The 14,771-nt window shown below is 44.1% G+C and overlaps 1 protein-coding gene across 1 annotated transcript in view; it reads right to left on the bottom strand.

The window, feature by feature from the left end:
- PDGFRB (platelet derived growth factor receptor beta) overlaps positions 1–13,926 on the bottom strand; it is a 73,703-nt gene extending 59,777 nt beyond the window's left edge. The window contains exon 1 of the mRNA XM_083594582.1: positions 13,083–13,926. The gene's annotated coding sequence lies outside the window, so the exon portion shown is untranslated. The remainder of the gene's footprint in view (positions 1–13,082) is intronic.
- Positions 13,927–14,771: the final 845 nt, after the last annotated feature.

The raw sequence follows: 14,771 nt of genomic DNA, 5'->3' as shown, positions 1-14,771 counted from the left end.
ATTTTGCAGGTATGAGTCAATCAAAACCCAGCAAATTTTGTTTGCGCAGTTAAAATGGATTTAGCGCTCTTGCAAACAAACCTGCTTCCAATGAAACCCTACATTTTTGTGGTAAGAAAAGGGGCAGGAAAGTGCTGTGGAAATGTGGGATAATGGCAACAACATATAAGTTCCACACAAACAAATCAGAATGAAGGCTCAATAAACAGTGATGTCATATAACCTCAGCATAATTTTTCAACAAACAAATCAGGATGAATGTTCAATGAACAGGTCATCTGGAAAAGCCCTATGTCTTCATGCTGCTTCCCAGGGGAAGGCATGAAGCCAACACCAGGAGCATACACTGCCTAACCTTCTATTTTGCACTCACCAATATGAACTCCCCTGCTCACTTTCCTTGTTGAACTTAGCCATGGTTGAACATTACGTTTATGTGGACAGTGCACTAACAATTACTAACACTAACCAGGGTTCCCATTTCATTCAGTTTAAGATGTGGATTTTAAGTGGTTAAAAGGAATCCAAATTAGCATTCAGAAGGGCTGTGCAGAGAGTGGGTGGAACAGGACTGGATCTCCCGCCATTAGATAAAAGCAAAACAGAGCCTACACAGGTACAAGATGCATATAGGCTCTGTCTGTATAAATGGGGATAATAGAAAAGCAGGATGTCAAGTTCCATGAAGCCTCCTGCATGGCTAAGGTGCCCTTTGTCTTCCATGCAGAACAAAGCCTGGGAATGCGGAACATAGATGAAAAAGGAAGTACAGTGGAACCTCGGTTTTTTAGCGTCTCAGAAGCTGAATGATTTGGAACCCAAATGCCGAAAACCCGGAAGTAACCGCTTCCATTTTCGAACACACCTCAGAAGTCAAACAGCTTCCAAGGCGCATCTCTCAATTTTCCCCATTGAACTTGCTGACAGCCCATTGCGCCTCAGTTTTTGAACGTTTCGGAAGTCAAGCGGTCTTCCAGAACGGATTACATTCAACAACCAAGGTACCACTGTATATCTAACAATAATGCAGCAATATGATGAGCTGGTGTATGCGCAGCTTCCAGTTAGGAGAACCCTGAACCCTGTGCATGCAACATATCTGCAAGAACTAATGTATTTACTGGAGGATGCACAGTCACTCCTGCTTCCCCTGACTTGCCCCTGACCTCTGAGAGTTCAGCCACAGGTCCGACCAAAGCCTACAGCTGTGCAACTGAACAGGACGTTGGCCTTTCCCAGGATTCTTGATCATGCAACTTGATCATGTACACGTAGGCCCTATTCAAACATTCGGCTCTGTACAAGCAATCACCAAGCATGATCCCAATGTCCCAAATCCACACATTCATGGATATATTATTTTCAATGAATTTTTTTTCAGTGGAAAAGCAATGGGTCAGGTGTCAGCTTGGCCTAATTTCCAGGTCTGCTTCTACCTTTTTGGTTGAAAAGAAGGTGTTTCGGTGACTCATTCTTTTCCACATTAAATCTTTAAAAAACCCCATGCCGCTTTAAATTTTTCTACAGAGTAAATCTTCAAGTAAATACATATATGCACAGGGCCTAGCACAACGTACCCCTTCTCTTCACTTAAGGTGTGCAAACCCAACTAGCATGCAAATTATGTATTCCAAAAGAACAAGGTATTTCTGTAAGCCTCCCTGCAAATATGGTTGAAGGGTGGAATAAAAATACTTATAATAAATAAGCAAAACCACTCTTCTACATCAAGGGTCAGAGTGGCACCTCAGGTCTGGGGACTAAATTTCGCCCTCCAGGCCTCTCTATCTGCCCCAGCCACATTCTCTCCTCAGGCCATACCCATCACCTGCCCTGCTCTGCACTCTCGTTGAGTGCTTTTGCCCAACTGGAATGTGCCCTTGAAGTGTAATAATGCTTCTTGCTTGCCTGTATGAAGGATGGAGTGGTGTGTGTGGGTGTGTGGGTGTGTGGGTGTGTGAAGCTGCTTGCCTGGTAGGGTGGAAGCAAGTGACACTAGCTTTCTGGCTTTGACATCACTGCTGCTTACTTGGAGATGGTGGGAGGAAGTTGGAGCTGCATGGGTGCACTGGTAGAGCCAATGCAGCCATCTACGCTCGCACCCACCTAGTAAGCAGGGCACTGATGCTGGGAAGGTAGCACTGTTTCTGCCATGGCTTTTGTAGTTGACTGGGAGACCTTGCTTGATCCTTGTCTCTTTCTTCTATCAGTCCTCCTCGGTACTGATCTCCTAGAAAGGTGCAGTAGTGCCTTGTGGCGTGGGATGGGTGAGAATGCCTTGCTCCTCTGCCTTTACAACAGAGCTGCATTGTTGCAACTTAACTGAGAGGAGACGCAAGGCACGGGGAGCTCAGCATGGAGCATGGTGGTGAAGCCAGTCTGGACACCAAGCTCCCTATGCCTCACCCCTTCTCCTTTCAGTAAGCAACAGCAATGTGATGTACTGGGAATGCAGGAGAGCAATACAACCCTATTCACACCCCCTGGCCACCACGGGGAAAAGGATATTATTCACCATGCATGCAGCTCACAGACCATCTCATCTGCCTTGTTTACTGAAACAATTCAACAAGTGCCCCTTTTCTTATGTGGCACAGAAAATGCAAATGCTACTGAAATGACTGGCTTGTTAGCCGCCCCATCCTCAGCAAAGTTCAGCCCTCTGTAGCAGCAGGAGGAGGCCTGGTACACAGAGAACATTCTGTTAGTTCCATGAGCCTCTCCATCTCTCAGGGATACGAAAGCCACAAGAAGGAAAAGGGGGAAACAAGCCAAGATATACTCATTCCAGGCCTGGCATACCATCAGCCGCAGCCACACACAGAAATTCCAGCTTTTTTGCACAATGCCAAACAGCAAACTTGCTGCTAGGTTTTGCAGGACGCTTCAGTCAGACAGATGGGATATAGTTACAGTGGTACCTCGGGTAAAGAACTTAATTCGTTCTGGAGGTCTGTTCTTAACCTGAAACTGTTCTTAACTTGAGGTACCACTTTCGCTAATGGGGCCTCCTGCTGCCACCGCCGCACAATTTCTGTTCTCATCCTGAAGCAAAGTTCTTAACCGGAGGTACTATTTCTGGGTAAGCGGAGTCTGTAACCTGAAGCGTATGTAACCCGAGGTACCACTGTACTGGATATTAGCTGTGCCTCCCCACCCACCCCAGTTCAGATATAAAAGCTGTTTTCAGGTTCAGCACTTTGCTGCCTGAGGAAATGGACAAGATGGGGAAGGGCTCAGACCACATAAGCACACTTGGCTCCGACCTTCAACAGTCAGTGGGTTCAGGTGGATGGCTGAAGGGGCTTCACCACTGCTCCCCCCCCCCAGCATCTAACAGCTGAGGTAGCCACTTCACTCTGCCTAACAGGGATTGGCCCTGGAAGTTTAGGTAGTGATTTTGAGTGGATAACTAGCCGTCCAAGGAAGGGTTAATCAGCCCCACCTCCTGCTATGTTTCCATTTAAACTCACTGTCTTTTAAGGTTTTGTTGGTTGGTTAGTTGTTTTAAAGCCAGGAGAAAGATTCCCATGCCTTCATTTGGACCTGAGCCATGTGTTGTGTGTGAGAGAGACAGAGGGGAGGGGGAGGAATAGTGTGCATTTCACACATACTCACAATTCCCTTATAGTAATGATGCCATTGTGAAGGCAGCTTGGGATTTACTAAAATGCACCCAAACATTGTTAAAATCAATGCAAACGAAAGAAAGAGAGGGGATCGTTCAAACTGATACAGAAAGGAAATCCCAGGTGTGAATGCTTGGATGCTAATTCAAACAGGGCTGCCACTGTTTCATGGCATGCTCTGCATTGATATGAATACCTGTTCTTCCAGGGAGAAAATGCACCAGGGGTGTCATGGGAAAAACCTACAGTGAAATAGCAGAAGGCAACATGACACCAACTTCCAGCAGATTCTAGCCAAAAAGGAATGAAAATAGACAGAAATAGAAAATGGTGTGAAACATGAAGTTAGCAAAATAATTAGCAAATGGTCCATCAGACAGTACGTCCTTTCAGCTGGGGAAATACTCTTTTTTCTGTGCTAATAGGCATAGTTACTGAATCAGGTCACAGTCATTCTGTCATCTAGCATGGAACTAGAAGCTTGGTGTGTTGTGCTTTAGTGTCTTACAGTCTTTTTCTTAACTGTCTCAGTATGGAAATAATAATAAGGAAAAAAGCTAGACCAGTGTGATTTGCATCCTTCTTCAGCTGGTAGCACAGACACCATAGCCCTGCAATATATCTTATTTTTAACCTCCTAATCTGACATCCTTGGAGTAAACAAGCAAGCAAGCAAGCAAGCAAAGAAACAAACAAACCTAACTCTCAGTGCTTACCAGGAACATAACTACAGCCAATCAAATCTCAAGTCTCCTTTTCTTTCTCAAGACTAAAAAAGTGCATCTTTACCAACTACCTCTAGTATATACTTACAATCAGAGAGCAGTATGTCTCTGAATACCAGCTACAGGGGAGTGCAAGTGGAGCGAGTGCTTTTGTGCTCAAGTTGCACTCATAAATTATGGTCTTGTTTGTTTATTAGGTATAATTATAAGCCCACTTAGCATCATCATCATCATAGTACATCAGCATACAACAATAAAAACAGAACCACTAGAAACAGGTGAAACTGTTCTTAAAAAGCATCCAGCTACTTCATGCGAATAAACATCCTTGTGGGGAAGCCTGTAAAAATAATGCACTTTTTAGCACCTGACAAACTGTTATCAATATTATTGGAGTTGCAATGGGCTATGTGTTGCACAGGGCAGGTACTGCTGTGTTAAAGGCCCTAGTCTGAACTGCCATGGAATGTACCTCTGGCCACATGCAGCACTTCAAGAAGGACCCGCACATGTAACTGCATTGAACAGGCAGGTATATCGTGGTACCTCAGCTATCTTGGCCCAAAGTTCTTTAGGGCTTTATGTACACAAACAATAAAATCTTAAGCTCGGACCAATCTTAGGCTCGGACCAATAGCGTTTTAGCAGTTCCCTCAGCAATGATGTTATGTGCTGATACATAACAAGGCAATCCTGGCCACAAGCCATGTTGCTGCATTTTGCACTAGCTACTGCTTCTGGACCAAGCAGAAGGGCAGCCCAACATAGTGCATCCAGAATACATACCTATTCCTTCAGAGGGAATGCAACCCCATCCAGAACAGGTAACTGACCTTTACCCTGGAAAGTAGAACCACTGGTTGCAGGACCTCTGTCATATCAGAATTCAGTTTCAGTTTCAGCCCTCATCCAGGCCTGCGCTGCATGCAGACACTGGCCCAGTCCTGATTCAGCTATCACGGTGAAACAGAACTGGGTCTCATACTGATGACACAACTCTCCTAGTCCACAGTCCCAACAACTACGTATAGCTATTACTCAGCATGGGAGTTCCCCATAGGCATCTGGTTTGCCATTGTGGGGACAGAATACTGAGCTAGATCGGGCTTTGGTCTGATCCGGCAGGGCTCTTCTCATGTACTTTGAGCATTTGAATCAAGATCTGATTTTTGGATCTCTGAGGACTGAAGAGTTAATGCCCTGGTTTCCCCATCTTGAAAGAATTCTTCTCCTAGCTGCAACTATGTATTGGAAAATTCCCAAGTTTGGAAGGGAGAAATCTGCAGTACTTTAAGAAAAAGGGACAGCACACACACACACACACACACACACACACAGAGAGAGAGAGAGAGAGAGAGAGAGAGACAGAGAGAGAGAGAATGCACAAGCCTCAGACAAGCAGGTATTCTATTTTACAGCTTGTTGGAGGCAAAAATAAATGAATAAATCAGTACTCTGGAACTGAGGTGGCATCCAGCTTGCAAAGGGAGAATATGCCTTCAGAGAAAGAGGCTCAAGATGGTTTAGTTTCTCCTGGCCCTGATTCAGAGCAAACCACAAAGCAAACATACTTTCAGTATAAATAAGACAGTGTGTCTCGCCAGTTAAAGCAATTCAAACATGAATGTAGCAATTTAATTGGTGCCAATTACTGTTTCTCGGTAGCATTAAGAATTTAGTCACAGCTCCTTAAAATACTGCAAACACCAAGAAAAAGAAGGTAGTGCTCAGAAAAATGGCCCTGTACCAATCACTAGCCCTGTTGAGCTTGCAGTCTATCTTCTGGCCATAGTTTTCTGCTAAGCAAGCAGATGCAACAAAGCCTTATCCAAGCATGGAAGCCAGGTTATGGCGAGTTGTTGAAAAAAATCAGCAATTAGTACCCATTCCATCCCACTGGAAACTTCTAGGATTATCTTCCAGAATTATTTTTCTCCTAGGAACAGAAATGCCCTGGTTTCCCCTGGGTGATAGCCTCAAACACAGGTCTTCTCTTTTGCAGCAGGTGCTATACATGCCTAAGCAAGCTAAGACATTGATCCAACAAGGGAGGTGGCACCAGGATGGAAGGTGAAGCTGGCACTGATGCCAGGGGCAAAGTAAACAGCATACATGGGGATGGAGTGGAGTGCAGGAGGGAAGCTGTACTGCTCAGAGAAGATATGTGTTGTGTGTGGGGCACACAAAGGGAAGGGTTTCTTTGCACAAGGAGAAAACCTTGCATTGATGGGACAAATTACTTGGATGCTGCCCTATGAAATCTTGTAGTCTTATTGTCCCATTACTTGCAAGATCATCCTCCATACATGTTCCTCAAGTATAATAATATTCAAATATGGAAAAATAGCACACACTCCTTCATTCATTGTTCCTTTATCACTACTGTTTCCCAGTCCAATGGATGTTTCAGTTTGGTTTTCTCCTTTACCATCTCAGACCTTGCAAAAATATTATGCATTCTTGGAAAGAATAAAAAAGGCCGTCCATAAAAATCTGTATTTGGCCAAATTGTGCAAACTAAATATGTTTTATGAAATGCACAACTTTTACTTTAGCTTTCAAGTGCAAATAAATATAACTTTAAAACAATATTATAAATAAGTGGGGGGGCAACCCAGCCACATGGGTGGGATATTATTATTATATTTGTATTGAAAACCTGCTTGTTAACATCACAGTGTGAGATACAGTTAATAAAATGTATTTGAGAATTATGGTCCTGTGCTATTTTGAAATGTATTATGAATTTGCCATTTATTTATTTTTTATGGTTTGCTAGAGCACTGATCCTATGACTAGGCATTTTGTTATTAGATTTTTATGAATGCAAACTTTCACTATAAACACTGAGCAAGTAGGACAGTTCTTTATTGGAGCAAATGATGTAAGCAATGCTGACAGAAAACTTTTTTGAATCATCCTGATCTCTTATCCTAGTCCAGGAAATTTGAGGAGAGTAGAAGATAACCGCATTGTTAGGGTGATGTTTGCTATCTATTCTGCTTTTTTTCCTCTAATGAAAAGATCAGTTCTTCAAAAGGTTCTTCCTTTGTTTGTAATGAAACTATTGTTTCCCTTGCTCTATATTTTTTTTTCAAACACGTTGTGGAGCCACAGTGAGAACAATCTATCTATATAGCTAGTTGTTTCATTTTCATTTCATTTCACAAAATTGAAACACTGCTTGATTGTAATAAAAAAACCTCTAAGCAGTTTACAACAAATAAAAATAAAACATATTTGAAAGAAACATGATTGTTTATTCATTCCAAACATTTGAATGATGTGTTTCCAAGGTGGCTTAAACCCCTCCTGCCCCCCCCAAAAAACAAGCATAAAATAGTGCCCAATTAAAAAAAATGAACAGACCACAAGAATATATGTCCATGAAAATGATATGTATTGCAACCCCATCCTCCCACCCCAAAAGGCCAGTGAGAAGGCACTACACACTTCTGGACAGAGATTTTTTTTCCATTGCCTTCAAGCAACTGATACAGAGGCTTTACTTCTAGTTGTGACAGTAGTTCACATGGAGCAGGGACACAAATCAAGGCCTGATTAGAAGACTGACATTGGAATGGAGCTTTATATCCCAGCAGCATTACTACCAGAGACCCCTGAACACCTTTCAGCACTATTGCATCTTGAACAGACATGTGTAAACAATGGATGGGATTCAAGTCCCCATGCCCACTCATAAGCATTTCAAATTATGCAGAAGAGCTTTTGCAATGTTCTCTTCTAGCTACCAGCTGCTTGCACTATACCAGATGTCTGGGTGGTGGTAGACTTTTAGAAATGGCTCTTTGGATTGCTTAGTGTCAGCAGAGAGGTTATCAATGTGAGGAAGAGGAGAATAAGAGAACAGGCCTATGATTTATGAGTTCTACTAAGATAAATCTTTGGGAAAGATGGAGGGCACTAGGAGAAGGGGAAGACAGAGTACGAGATGGTTGGATAGTGTTCTCGAAGCTACCAGCATGAGTCTGACCAAATTGTGGGAGGCAGTGGAAGACAGGAGTGCCTGGTGTGCTCTGGTCCGTGGGGTCACGAAGAGTCGGACATGACTAAACGACTAAACAACAACAACAAGATAAGTCTATCAATTGCAACAATTTCTACACTGATATATATATTTGGAGACTATGTAAGCCATGTACTTAATTATGCCCTGTTTATCCATCAATTCAAAAAGGTTCTCTAGAGCTGTTTCAGCATCTCAGGAAACAATGCACAGCTCATGATGTTCCTATCAAAAATATTGTTTGGGATTTCTCTCTCTTTAAATGGAAGTAAACTCCCAGCAGCATTTTAACTCCAACCTCTGCCTCACTTTTTTGAGTTGGAATAAGCTAACCCAAAATAATTCCAAAGTTATAACAAAGCCTTCTTCCATTAAAATCAATGAGAACATTCTGAGAAACTGTAACAGGACTAAAGGACACAAACCGCAATTCCCAGGTCACAGAGTCACAGCTCGCCCTGGATGTTTTGTGAAGGGGGGGGGGTGTTAGTGGGAACCACATGTCCCTTTACACCAGAGTCAAAGGAAATGGAAGAAGTCAATGGGACTACAGTGTACAATCTATTCATTTGGGAAACAACTATTGGAAACAAATAATTTTCTTCTTGTTGTGAGGAAAACATATTTGCATGGAGAAAAGTAATGTGTAAACTGTCCTATCACTCAACAACTGTGGCACATCCTGCAGTCAGCATGGCAGAAAACTGTATTGCCACAGGTAATGTTTCTGGCCATATCTATTATCATGAGTTTTCCTATTACAGCTTGGGCGTTTGGGTCAAGATGGTTCACATATAGAAGAAAAGCATTGTGTGAGTACTAATAAACAGCCCCACACCACACACAAATCAACATCCTAAAAATTTTGCGCTAATTAATCTGGAATAACTCATGTGCTGGAAGAGTGGGGTGAAACACCTTTTTATTTTTTTTAAAAGCCATTAAGTGTGAATATCTATTCCAATTTTCACTGCATTGTGCTGTCATTGCTGGTATTATTATTGTGATTGACAGCCATTGCCACAGATGACACTATTATTTCTTAGTTTAAGTATATAGTCAGAAAAAAGTAGGATACAAGTTTTACAAACTAATGAATTAATGATGCAAAAACAAAATGGTACTGAATGTGCTGATACTATCATACAACAGCATATAGTGGTGGGCAGTTTTTCATTTGAAATGTGGTGAGCAGTTTTGAATTATTATTATTATTAAAAGAAACCTTTTTTTTAAAAAAAAAGATGCCATTTCTGAGGAGAGTGATAAACATGCTAAAACATTAATACTAGAGGCTGTTTCAGTACTTTGATCACTCAGGTCATCATCCAGAGATGTTGCTATGCATGAAGATCTGCCCTTTGAACAGATGCATAGCACTGTCTGTGATGGTTGTCCTTAAGTGTAAAATGGGAAACAGATGCTACAATCAGTTTTTCTCTCCATCCCCAAAACTTGTGATAATCACTGTCAGTTGATAGTGCTGATCATCTGTATATAGATTGATTGTGGATTCTGATACAGCAAAGGTTTTCTGTATGCAAATATGTGTTAGTTGTGCATTTTTTGTCCATGCTACATACCTTTCACATAAGAAGTCCAATTTAAAATGCATCCACATACATATCATTCATGGGCATACACATGAATTTTTCCAGATTAAATACTCCAAATGAATAAATAAATGTATACAAGTAGTATCAGAGAATGGGTTAACCATTTCTTGTAGCTCAGTTGACTGAGCAGCAATGAGCCCTGGGTAACCTTGGCCTCTGAGAAACTAATATTCCAGGTCTGCTTCTCTGTTGTTTCTCAACAGATAGACAAGAGGTTCATAATGAATAGATCTGGCATCCTACCCACAGCTGGGTGGGATGCCAGATCTATTCTTTCACTGGTGCTCTTCATCTCCTCCAGCACTCCTCATTTAGGATTCAGAGACGTGCCTCTCTATGAATGTAAATATATAATATGGGTAGTTGGCAAAACATATGCTGGGTCCTTAGCATGATGAGTAGTATTAGCATACTTACATGGTAGTTTGTCAAGGGCACAGCACTGCTGGATGGGAATAGCCCAATCCAAGTGGATAGCTCAGTTGATTAGAGTGTGTTGCTGATAACAGCAAGGTTGTAGGTTCAATCTCCACATGGGACAGCTGCATATCCCTTCCAAAATTATTTTTTAAGTAGAGAACCTCACCATATTGCTATGATTGTAACATTCTAATGAAATGACAGTGTAGGCACTCAAGAAAGTCACAACAGAAACCCTGCTTCCAGTAAGGATCACAATGAACATGCTTATCAAACAGTGATAAGCATATGTGGTAACAATAGTTGCAAATCGTCAGTCAATTTACCAGTGCTCAGTAAAAACATAGCTTTTGGATTGTTGACTGTGAAAACAGTAAAAATGATCATGCTAAGCAGAAGCAAGTTGTCTACAGTATCTACATCAGCGTTGGGTTGTAGAGACGCGCAATTGCAAATTATTAGAACTCTAGTCCAAACCTTCTTTTGAGTAACAATAATATAAGAAGTATATGGCATTTTTCTAGTGGCTGCAGCAGAAATAAATAGGAAGGGGGATGTGCAAAAGGGCATAGGAAGCTGCCTTATACAGCAAGTCAGGCTATTGGTCCATCTAGCTCAGTTTCGACAACGCTTACTGGCCATTTGGAAAGCAGGGTTTGGGGTCAGGAGTCCAGCACTATCTAAAGATACCAGGAACTGATCCTGACGCCTTTCGCATTCAAAACATGTGCTGTACCACCGAGCTACAGCCTCTTCCCTAAAACTTAAAGTAGTTTAGTTCCTGGCACAGTGATGCAAGGTATGACAGCAACAGGTGATGTCTCTTACTGCACAGTGTTTCTGTCTTACACCTTGAGAAGCACTAGTGTGTGAGTTCATATAGTGGAATTTTAGTCCCATGTATAAGAACTGCAGATGTCTGGAAGGAACCATAGGTGGAGTCATGGTTCCTCTGAAAATAGAGAAGGAAGGAAGCAAGCGACATGGAATACTTTTATGCCTAGAGACATGGAGAGATACTTCCAATCAGAGTGCACAAGAATGGGCTTTATTCGTTTTGCACCAACATATATGCCTATATATAAGCTTATTAGATTTTGTAGGCATAGAAAATCATATTGGCATAAGTGAGAGGCTTTTAGAAGTATTTTAGCTGTTGCTGGAACAGAAAACAAGATAGACACAAAGCGTGATAGAACATTTTGTGGTTACGAAGGAGGTGCCAATCAGTTTCAGGTGGACTTGTGGTTATGAAAATCACCAAAAACAGGATATAGTGAAGGAAACCTATCCATTTATTTATTAAATTTGTTTCCCACCCTTCCTCCCAAAGGAGCCCTTCTACTGATTGTCATTTGGGGAGGGGAATGTTATTGACCAATTGCTTTGGCAGCTTTTAGCATAAAGGTAATAGTGACAATTGGTGCAGCAATGGAAGCGCATAAAGATGAGGGCTCTCAGCCACTTCTGAAACAGCCAGGCAAACTCTCTGCCAATGTAGGTAACATCAAGCACAGGAGAGTCCCTAGTTTCTACTTTGCTTTAGATCTTTTAAAGTGTTTGGTGCTTTTGCTCTTGTGTGAAAGGGTGTGTAAGAAATTTGTTTGTTATCTTTCCAGCTAGTAAACAAAGTGTCCACTTAACCATGTTTGATTGTGCACTACTAGTCCAACTGACATCTGCTGACCCTCCCACCTACAGGTTTGGGGAGTTCCTGCCAATGGTGAGCTGTGACCCCTCTGCAACTCTTCAATGATAAACAGTTCTAACCCCAGACATGGGTTAGAATCTAATCTTTCAACAGACAAACAGCCTGTTCTGATGCAAGACAGATGTTCCTTGCGGATGTTAGAGTGGCAGTCATGGGGAAAGATTCTCCTTCTCTGTCCAATCAATCCATCATCCACCCCAGGAATCTAAGCTCCAAGAAGTTTTGAGCATCAGAAAGTTATTTTCAGGCATCAGGATCACAGGCATTCTCTTTCTGCTGATTAAAGAAAAAAGAAAAAAAAGACAGACCCAATAATAGCACTTTGTGCATCCCATAGCTTAGAACTAACTTAGATCCTTTGCACAGATAGATAGATAGATGGGCAACATGCAACACAGCGAGGGAGATGCCAGAGCACTGCTGCCTCTCCTTACCAGACCTTGCAAGAAGCAACAGTCCTCCTCCTCCCCACCCGGCTCTGCTCTGGAGCCTGCAGGATGCTGAGAACAGTTCGTCCATAGAGGGGCATCCCAGAAGTTTGGGGTGGGAAGGAGGAAGCTAGGCAAGGAGACAACCCCATTTCAATCCCCAGAACCGTCCTCATTGTGACGGCTGGGCTGAGGGGTTCAGCTCCTTTCCGGCCCTCTTGCAAGAGGCAGCCCCCCTGAAGCAGCAAAGGGGGCGGTGGGGAGGTCCTGCACCGCATCCCCTCTGCCCGGCGCCTTGGGAAAGCAGCGGAGAAAGAAAGCGAGAGATGCAGGCGAAGGATCCAGGCGTCTGCAAAGGAAACTGGCTGGGTTTGGCCTTTTGGAAACTTGTCATGGGGAAAAGGAACAAGGCTGCGGGCTCTCTCCACATCTGGATTTGTTAAAGGAGAGTTTCCATTCGCAGACTGGAAAAGCGAAAAGGAGGCGAGCTGCTGGGAGAGAAGGAGAGAGACCGCTTAGCGCTTACCTTACTTCGCAGAGGGGGCAGGACGGCTTTCGCCAAATCGCGCCCGGAACTTGCGGGGACTTTCACCTCTCTCTTTTATCCTTCTCCTGAAGTTCCCCCCGTTGCTTTGAGCACGCGACCCCAGCTTCCTTCGGCTGAGCTGCGCAGCCCTTTGCAGAGCCCGAGGGGAGGGAGAGTCGTCTGCAGCCCGGAGAGGCGGGACTGGGCGATGGTGGGGGTGGGGTGTCCCCGCTGTCCAGCGCGCCGGCTGCCTTGCTGGTGCCTCTAGCGCATTTTATTACCCCCCAGAGCATTCGCCAGCATCCAAGGCTCCGCGGCTTTCTCGCAGCTCCGCAGCCTTTTTTCTATTTTCCTTCAGAACAAGATGCCACGAGTGGTGTGCGTGTGCGCGCGTGTTTGAACTCCTACTTGGCTCAAACTTTTTGGTCCACTCTCGCAAAGAAAGATGTAGGGCAGGGGAATAAGGCTGAATCGATTTGCTTCTTCTTCTTTCTTGTTGGGAAAGACAGAGAGGGAAGACGCAAAGAAGCTTCAGTGGGGTAGACACAACAAACACCTCCGTCGGCCCCAAGGTGGGGTACCAGGAGACAGACACCAGCAGAGCTTCAGTCGCCGAATTTGGGCGGGAGAGGGCGAGGGGAGCCTCTGGGAAAGCTCCAGGCGCCAAACAAAATAAAAAGAGTGCGCGTTTTAATTCATGACTGGACTTTTTACGAATTAAACCGTGAAACTTCCCTCACACGCTGCTGTTTGTGTGTGCGTGTGAACGCGCCTCCTTTCGATTCTGGCCTCTCTCTCCCCTCTCCGCCCCTCCCGTCTTTTCCCTCCTCTCTCTGCTCTCCCCTTTCTCAGGATATGAGGGGATGTTTAGAAAATCCGCTGCCCACGCCAGCCGCTGACTCATGTTTTTATTAAAGAAGAGAGAGGCCTGTGCCTTAAAATTGCCTCCACGTCTTAAAATCCCTGCGAGCGCCAGGCCTCCCCTGGCCCCCCCTACCCCACACCCCGCGCTCGCTGGCACCTAGCCTTCCCCGGGAAGGGCCGTGCGGGGTGGGGGTTTCTGACCGGGGCGACCACCGTGGGCTTTGCCCAGCTCCTTATCGCCGAGATAACGTTTTGCTACAGGGCGGCTTTGTTTGCTGGGCGGAGCCGCTGTTTACAAGCTCCTTTGAAAGGCTTTTCTTTTTTCTTTTTCTGCCGAACAATAGAGCTTGTGGAATGGTTCACAGGCCCGAGTGGGACTCATGTGCCTCAGCATCGTCTGCTTCCGATTGATAGCGGGCCAAGAGGAGGCCGCTTAGCCATCCATCTTCAGGCCCCTCCGCAAATTAGCATACTGTGCGGTTCTCTTTTCTGATGGAGGCCTGGAAGCAGGACAAATCGGCATCTGAGGTGAACCAAACCATGGGAAGAAGGAGTGACTGAAGAGATACACCAGGAACAAGGGAGGGGAATAAAGATCTACAACATCGGGGTCTGCTGCCCCTGTAGATACTGTGCCACCTGAGGCAGTCGCCTCATGTTGCCTCATGGGTGGGCCAGCCTTGCCTGGAAGAGAAACGAAGCACATTCATTGCTGGATATTGAGGATGTGCATTCTACCCCTACCTGAAGAATGTGCAAGATTTATCAATATGCACACACCACTGTGAATTTTGCTTGCTTTCTTCTTCTTTGGCGATCACTCGT

Source organism: Podarcis filfolensis (genome assembly GCF_964270895.1).
Source record: "Podarcis filfolensis genome assembly, chromosome: 2".
In the NCBI taxonomy this organism is placed as follows: domain Eukaryota; kingdom Metazoa; phylum Chordata; class Lepidosauria; order Squamata; family Lacertidae; genus Podarcis; species Podarcis filfolensis.
Note: the sequence above shows the minus strand (reverse complement) of the source record. Positions and strands in the feature narration are given on the sequence as shown.